The 9,695-nt window shown below is 30.3% G+C and overlaps 1 non-coding gene across 1 annotated transcript; it reads left to right on the forward strand.

The window, feature by feature from the left end:
* Nucleotides 1–4,415: 4,415 nt before the first annotated feature.
* On the forward strand, nucleotides 4,416–4,522 carry LOC120591474 (U6 spliceosomal RNA). The gene has a single exon (XR_005649899.1). It is a non-coding gene; the product is annotated as a U6 spliceosomal RNA (small nuclear RNA).
* Nucleotides 4,523–9,695: the final 5,173 nt, after the last annotated feature.

Below are 9,695 nucleotides of genomic sequence, written 5' to 3' on the forward strand. Positions count from 1 at the left end.
ACTATGAGATATATTTTCCTACATATCCACCTTCACTGCTGATATTTTCTCACATACCGTACCATGCCGTCAACACTTTCTATGATGATCTACTTTGTTACCATTTGGTTCTTGATTCCTTGGTAATCTGACTTTTAACCTCACCATTTAATACTGAGGAAATGCTGTGTGATGTAAAAATAAACTCGCTTTGAGATACAAGAAAATTATTTTATCTCAGGACAAAATTGATCACCATGTCTTATTGTCTAATAACATTAACTAAATTCCATATCAACAAAAACTATATCTGTGTAAAGTCACCAATTAACTTTCAGAGTGGAGTCCATTTCTCAATTTAGTCAGCTTACTCAACCTTTTTTTTCTGGAATTTACTAACTACTTCTATATTTTATTCTTTGATAACTTTGTTCTGTCTGGAATGTCCTTGTCCCATCTTCATTTATTCTAATCCAATTTATTTTTCATTACATGTCAATGTTTTTCCTCATTCCTCCCCCCAAAAGTTGTTTTTTTGTGTTCTTCTATTATAACACCAAAATTTTCCTGAAATTATTCTTTTTGTGTCTGTATCTATGCTGGCTTTTCCCATTGGAAAGGAAGCTTCAAATTTTTAGAAATTATTTTATAGCCATCTTGGTTCTTCTACAATGCCCAGCACAGTGAATAACACAGTAAATATTTGTTATTTATAAGTTTTCAATAAATATTTGCTAAACTGAATCAAAATTTATTATAACATTTTGTCAACAATTAAGAACATGGCCATTGTAAAATATTTGCTGAAAAATTGATGAAATAGAACATTATTTATTTGAGTAGTTATTTATTTAAATGTGCTCTTGTCTCTCTAGATCATGGTCATGAAAATGATACAAGAGATAATCAAATAGTAATTTATTTTTATTTCTCATCTTTAAAAAAATCTATGTATGTCTTTGAAGAAATCAAAGCAATTCAAAATAATATCCTTCTTAGAGTAAAATTCATTACAACAATGTTTTATACCATCTTGAAAAAAATGCTATTTGGAGCCATTTAGAATCAGGATAGACTTATGTAAAATGTAAGTAATAAAACTTCAAGGATTTTTTTTACCACATGTGTAACGTTTTCTGTGAAGATGCTATTGATTTTTGCAAAATAAAAACAATAACATTAAATAAAGTACACTGAAAATTTACGGTTTAGAGGATTTGGAGATCTGGAGATGTGATTTCTCTATAGGAGCCTTGAAGTGAGTGTTGATGTTTCAATTAGTGCCAATTCACAGCCCACAAGAGCTGTAGAGAGCTACCATCTGGTGGCCTACTACACACAGAGAAGAGATGAATGTCTCGTGGATAGAACTAACTTCCTGATGGATAATTTCTCTGTGAATAAATCCGCAAAGCAATTCAAGTGTATATTTATTTCAGCTTTTATTGGAATAGATGAGACAGGTGAACAAATATTCATTAAGGAGTTACTGCCTTTCATGGAAATTACAATGACAAGAAAGCAATATAAGGTTCTCAATCATTCACAGAAGAATTATGCAGCATGGGTTTAAGAGAGCCGATGGCAGATTTGGACAGAAAAAAAATGTCTGTTGTTCTATTAGATTAATATTCCAAAAATTGAATTTAAAGCCCCAAATCATGTGGATTTATTTTAAAGTTCAGCTATAAAGATTTCCAAAGTTATAACCCAGTCAACCAGGAAGGCTTGGAGCTTGGTTTTGTGGCTCATGTTACTTGAGGATAAATATGGAAATGTGGTATTCGACAGCTTGCTGTCAGTTTCTAAAAATCATTACCCCCACAGAAATTCTCTTTGGCCCATCAAATTTGTACTCTCGCATCTCATAATTCCTAACATCATATATTTTTGCTGTTTCACATCATGATGCTAAAGCAAACATTTGCAAAAAGTAGAGTCCATCTCCTCAAAAATATCAGATTTCTTCCAAAATTGAGTTATATGGGAAACAAAATGAGAGAATGATTATATTTAATTAAGTTTTCTTGGACTAAACCCTGAATTGTATTAAGCTCACTGAATATTTAGGTTATCAGTTCTTGAATTAGCATTTATTTTCTATTTCTCTTTTTATACTAGTCCTTAAAATAGATTAGTGACATAATGATCATTTACTGAGTGCTTATTAAATGACAGATCTTTTCCCAAGTCCTTTCATGCATTTATCGCTTCATGTTAAAAATCTACCTCTAGGGTAGTTACCAACTCCATTTTCTGATAAGGAAATCTGCCCAAAGTCACCAGCTGGGAAGCAGTTGAGCCAAGCTTCCAACACAGTTCTCTCTCTTATGTCTGTGTTCATAGACACTATGACATTTATCTTAAATATCTGTATGTGCAAACTATTATCATATACTGAATATCCAAAGATATTGCATTATATTTAAGGTCCCCTCCAAAAATTAATTTATTAAAACAAGTAAAGTGATCATAATCTAATCAGTAATATTTGTTTTTCTGGATGCATATATAAAACCATAGAGAAAAAGGTAAGGTTGATTTTAAGAAAAGTATGCTCTTTCTTAAAAAAACGCTATTGAGATATGACTGACATACAAAATAAACTGTACGTAACTAATGTATAAACTTGATGAGTTTGGAAATAAGTACACACCTGTGAAACCGTCATAACAATTTATGCCATAAACATATATACCTTCTCCAAAAGTTTCCTCTGACTTTCATTATTATTATTATTATTATTATGTTGTGATAAGAAAACTTAACACAAAATCTACCCTCTTAACAAAGTTTTAAGTATACAATACAATATTATTAACTATGGGCAGTATGTTGTACAATAGATCTCCATGATTTATTCATCTTGTATAACTGAAACTTTGTACCTTTTGACTAATAACTCCCTATTTACTCCTCCTTCTAGCCCCTGGGAACCACTATTCTATTCTCTGCTTGTATAAGTTTAACAATTTTAGATTTCTCATAAAGTAAATAAAGCCTTGTAAATTCCTCATAAGTAAAAAGCCTCGGTTGTGGTGTGGTTTCATAGGTGTTTACTTATCTCTCAACTCATCAAGTTGTTTGTATTAAATATGTATAACTTTTACTATGTCAATCATACCTCAACAAAATGGTTAAAAAATAAAAGAAATGCTTAACACTTAAAAAAAAATAAGTTTCTGAACAAAGGAAATAATCAACAAAATTAAAAGATAACCTACAGAATAAGAGAAAATGTTTACAAGATGTATATCTGATAAAGGCGTAGTATCCAAAATATATAAGAAATCAATAGCAAGAAAACAAATAATCCAATTAGTAAATGAGCAAAGAAACTGAATCAACATTTCTTTAAAAAGACATACAAATGACCAACAGGCATATAAAAGGTATTCAACATCATTAATCATCAAGGAAATGCAAATCAAAGCTACAAGGAGCTATCACCTCACACCTGTAAGGACAACTATTATCAAAAAGAAAAGCGACACAATTCTATGAGGATATGGAGAAAAGAGAACCCTTGTACATTGTTCGTAGGAATGTAAGTTTATGCAGCTACTATGGAAAACAATATGGAAGTTCCTCAAAAAATTAAAAATGGAACTCTCACATGATCGATTAATACTACTGGTATATATCCATAAGAATGGATATAAACATCTTGAAAAGATATCTACACTACTATATCCACTGAAGCATTATTCACAACGGCCAAGGCAGAAGCAAACTAAACATCCATTTGCTAACGAATAAAGAAAAATGTGGCATTTACATACAATGGAATATTATTCTTCCTAAAAAAAGAAGGAAATCTAGCCATTTTGACAACACGAATGAATCTAAGGCTAAATATATTCCTCCATTATTTATTGAATAATCTGCCTTATTTATTATATTTATTTATGCCTGTATGTCTTATTACCCTATTATATTTCTATATAGTTATTAAAGTGCTTCTAAAGTGGTCTAAAACAAGCACTGATTGCTTTATTTATTGATTGTTTTTTGCTCTAAAGTCTTTAATGATATAAGAAAAGAAATCCTGGCAGCTATGTTATGAAAAGGGTTCTCTTTTAGCTGAGTTGAACTTAATTAAAGCCTCATTCTTATTATGTCAGCAGCTATCATTAGAGATTATTATATATATATATATATATATATATATATATATATATATATATACACACCAGATTTACTTTTTTTTATAGAGCGGTACTGTTTCCTGAAAGAATCTATAACTTATGTTTTCCAGAAACATATTTATTTCTATTAAACTGCATCAAAAACTTTCTAATGCAACAGCTACTACAAACATTTGATAACTATGTTTTCATGTATGAAAAAAACTTGTCAATTTAATACAGACAGTGCATAGATAATATAAGAGTTTAATATAGAACCCTGACAATGTTTATTATAAACTAACAGTAGTGCTTACTTTGGCAGCATGTATACTAAAATTGTAATGATATGGAGAAAGTTAGCTTGGGCCCTGTATAAAGATGACACACTAATTTGTGAAGCGTTCTACATTAAAAAAAATTAAAAGTAAATATAAGGAATATAAAAATTACTTAAAAAGAACATGGGTGTTATAACGAAAAACAAATTGGAAATGTGTGTGTGTAGCTAATATAAATTTTGGTCAAAAATATATTCTTTAAACTTGGCTGAATTTATCCATAGCTGTATTCCAATGATGTCAGTAGCCATCATGAAATCGACAAATCCTGGCAAGACTCTGATCCAAATTAATGTCTTTCTTCTCTATATGGCAACACAGGGCCAAGGTGACACAAGATTATGTAGAAAAAATGTTAAGCGATGTAGAACTAACAGACAGTAGTAGTTCAAAACACATCATGACCTTATAATTTGCAAAATCAGAGAACTATCATGAACATAGTCAATCCTACGTTATTTACCTCCAGGTAATTCATATTTTGATATTGCCCTTAAGCTATTCTGTACATATTATGATATCTATACTTAATGCAGAATTTCAATTTTGCCTTATTTCTTTCTGAGCCTGTGTAGAATTGTTAGAAACAGATTGGTACCTATTTTGATGATATGTATTTTTCTGTGTGTAGTAGAAAAGAGATTTGGCATTTGTGATGCTAGAAAATCATTCTGCAGTTGTGCTTCCATCTCAACCTTAAGGCACGAAAAGCAATCAATGCTGATGAGAAGGACTATTCACATGGTACATCCATAAACTCAATCACTATTTTTCTTTCGTAACAGTTTAAAGATTATTATTAGCAGTTAAATAATCGTACTGATTATTTTTGTGTCATTACCTATTTCTTATGTTCAATTACTTAATGGATGGAGATTATTTTTGCTTGATATTTTATTTTAACAGAGTTCTTGGTTAATGCACTATTATCTTTGTCTATGCTTGCTCGCTTTTAAAAATTTGATACAATGTAAACTCATGAACCAAAACACATATCAAAAATTTAACACTGCTTGTAACATGCATCTGTGAATGTGCTCCTCCCCATCCCGTCTTCCTATGTCCTCTCTTTTTAGAATAACCACTATTCTAACCTATAGTATAGGTTGGTATAGTAATATATTATAGTAGGTATAGTTTTGTCACACATATATATGTAATCCTATAAATATATTGTGCTTAGGTTGGCTATTTTGAGATCATATAAAAGAGTATTATAACAGTATAACATAATGCACTATATTTTAAGTTAAATTTCTATTGACAGTTATCTTTTCTCAATTCTTTAAAAATTACATTTTATATCTTCTGGCTTTTGTTGCTGTTGAGATTTCTATGGTCTTTTTAACAGCCATTCCATTGTAGATAATTTTTTTTCCTCTACTTTAAGATTATCATCTTTGGTATTTTTTCAGTTTTAGTAGTGTGCCTTGGCATAGATTTCTTTTTACTAATCTTGACTAAAATTCATTTAATCTGTGGATCTATATTTTTACATCAGGCAAATTTTCTCCTAATATGATTTTAAATGTTGTTTCTTCGGCATTTTACCTAGTCTTTACTCCTGGAATGACAACTAGATATAAATTAGGAATATTCATTCTATTCTCCAGGTCTCTTAATCTTTCTCATTTTTCATCTCCTGGTCTTTTTTTTTTATTGCTTTCAAAGTAATTTTTAACATATATATTTTTTTAAGTTCATAAATTCTCTTTCAAATGCATTTAATCTGTTCTTTAACTTGTCCATTGAGTTTGTTTTTATGTCAATGATTATATCTTTCATTTCTAGAAATTCTATTTATTTTTCAAATCTGCCAAACATTCTTAATGGCTTTTTGTTCTATGCCTACTTTATAACTGCATTTTTCATTTTCTTAAATTTTCTACCTATCTTTTCTATACTCTATATCTTGCCGTTCACAAATCTGCCATCCTTGCTTTCAAATCTTATTTTGTTTCTGTTGTTTATTATCATAGAGTCTTGGCTTCTATTTTATTTGGCAATCTTCTCCAGTGATCTTAATCTTGCAGGTATATTGTGGAAATTTTTCTTCAGATATTATTTGTTTCTAATTCTGACAGTGACCTACCTTGACCAGAACCACTCCAGTACCCTTCTGACTCAGAAGTGTCTCAAGTTCAACTTCATCACCTTGCTACTCTTGCTATAGTCATACGACTAAGGGCATCTAGGCTCAAGCCAATACACCAGCTTGTCTGTTCCAATACTTTGGTTCTTTGTAGTTGGCACTCTGCCTCTGAATCTCTTGGCATCATCTCCAGGTCCAGCTTTCTGATACTCCAAATCCAGGCTACTGAAGCTTTGATTCTTAGTCTCCTAACCCTCCTCAGGTTTATTTATTTATTTATTTTGACAGAGAAGAAGTTGAACCTAGAGACTCCTCTTACCATTGGTGAAAAGAACAATGGTATAAAGAGTGAATCTCATGTTGGGGAGACATCACCACTCTGGTGAAGTGTTGGTAAGTTTTTCAGTCTTCTCTTTGAGCACACGTAATATAGAGATCTAGAGAAAGAAATGATATACAATAGATGATGATGACGATGATAGATACATTAGATAGGTAGATAGATAGATAGATAGATAGATAGATAGATAGATAGATAGATAGATAAACAGATAGATAGCCATAGATTTTTTTTTTGGCACTTTCCTTTCACATTCTTTTAAGAATCAAATAAACTATTCTACACAAGAGAGTTGTTTTACCTAGCTCAGAAGAATATCATAGAGTTTAGAATTTAATACTGTTTCTCTAATATTCAAAATCAATTTTCATTTTTGTAATTTTATACTTATTTCCTGAAAACAATTATTCCTATAATTGTAGATAATGATCACAATCTCTTGAGTTTATATATTATATCCATTTCTTCCATTTTAATAATGTTCTTTTATGTTAACTTAAGTTTTATTAAGGATTTTGTAGAATTTTCAAAATATGATTAACTATTTACACAGCTCTTAAAAGGAGACATACAGTGGAAAAATCAAGTCTGTGTAAAAAAGTGATTGGAAACACTGCACGATATATAGTAAAAATGCAATGACTTTAAAAATGGAATCAGCGAACTAGGACACTAAAAAGCTTTATAGAATATTTGGTTTTCTTTTGATCTCTAACTCATGAACAACATTATTTTCAAAGAAAAAGAAATGAAACTATTGCCTGTGACTTAAAAAATTTGAAGAACACATGGCATTATAAAAAAAACTAATGATCTTCATATGCCTAGATTAAAATATATTAGATGATAAATTAAATATATGTTTACTCAATTGCAGCACCTAGATAAAAATGTAAACATGGTATGTAAAACTAAAATAATGCTAAATTAAATAATGATTCAGTGTCTACAGAAAAGGAGACCTGTGCAATAACTATATTTTTTTTACTCTTGATGAAAATGCAAATTAAATCATTAATAGTTTATAAAAGAGTCTAGCTAAGAGAGAACTAATGTATATCATGTTCTAAATTAAATAAAAGTAATGTGTTCCATTACATTTATTGAGATAAATTCCAAAATCATTTCATATTTATGATATATGTTTTAAAAGTTTATCTTATTGAAACTTTTTACTTCTGTAAATATTGGCATAAAAAAATGTCAGTTATAATATAATTTTCTCTCATTACTCTATTCAATTTCCCCCTCTCTGTCTTTCTCTCTCTCTCTTCACACACACACACGCACACGCACACGCACACGCACACGCACAGGCACATGCACACGCACACACACATACAACCAAATACTTATATCAGAAGAGAGGGAATAAAAGACAAAATAAAATCACACCAACTTATTAACTTTTGGGTCAGCTCAGAATTAAGTAACTATATATTCTTGCCACTAAGAGTTATTGATCACATTCAGACTTAGGTCTGGATATGTTACATTTGACTTTAATATTTATAGAAATTATTTGCAGCTCTTTCCTCTACTCATATTTATAATATGGTAGAGAAATGGAATGAACAAAAGCAAATGTGTAATGCGATCAACTTTCAATGATCAGTATATTTTTAAATTTTGTGGCTTCTCCGTGATGGAGTTTTATTTATCTGCACATCATCATCTCTCTGTACTCAGAGTTCTCTTGAGTACCTCTCACTCCCCAGCCCAAGGAATGAAAATAAAGTTTAACTCTTGCAAGAAAAAAGATATAATTATTAAAGCTAATTCTTTAAAAAAATGCATCCCCAAAACACATGTAAACTGCCCTCGCCAAGCTTTTAGATTATCAATACACTACTTCTCTTCATTACAACTTCATTGACTTTCCTGTCAATTAATTATTTGAATGAGTCTATATATAGCAAATAAAAACATTATAAATTATAGAAATGAACAGTTATTCAAATATTCGAATATAATTTGAAATTCACATTGGTTAGTATAGTGAGATGTGAGAATAATAAGTAGGATGGCAAATTATTGAAAAATTTTCAGAAGGAAATAAATTTATGTAACCTTTTTTATTTTTATTTAGTTATAAAGAATTGTCATGCCATAGGAAGATGATGAGTTGTTATGAAATCATGACTGAGCAAAGAATTTTTGTGTGGGAGAAGAAATAATGGCGACAGAGCTGGGCAAGATGAGTCAAAGCAAAGTACAACAATAACAACAATTCGTATTTGTATAGTAGTTTGTAGCTGGTGAAGAACTCTAGCATCCAATATCTTAACTGAGATATAAGCTTTCTTTTTACTAATTAATTTTGTTTTTATATGGGCATGGTTCTTAGAGCCCCAAGATAATTACACTAGTAATATCAAAAATCATTGATCACAGATCACTGTAGAAAATATAGTAATAATAAAAATCTGAGCTGTAAGCTTTTTTGATTAATAAGATAGATGGTATCATCCTAATTTTAAATGTGAAGAAACAGAAAATATGATCTGTCATAACCGAGATACCCAATTTAAAATGTACAGAACTGGGTCAAATGGTCCAAATAATTATGGTAAAGAATTTTATACTTTTCATGGGTGCAACTATTCCTCAAAAATGTAGGTGGATAGTTTAAAATTAGTGGCCTTAGGGTACTATGTCCTAGTAAGTGCAGTGAGTGCATACTTTGGAGAACTATGACTATATTAAGGAATATAAGCATAGTGGGCACTCAGCTACTCAATCTACCAAAATGACAAAGTTAGTTGTAACAATTCCTGCTATGCTCCTCTAACCAAGTAGTAGAGTCAGCTTCTCCA

This window comes from Pteropus medius, unplaced genomic scaffold, assembly GCF_902729225.1.
Source record: "Pteropus medius unplaced genomic scaffold, Ma_sr-lr_union100, whole genome shotgun sequence".
Taxonomy (NCBI): Eukaryota; Metazoa; Chordata; class Mammalia; order Chiroptera; family Pteropodidae; genus Pteropus; species Pteropus medius.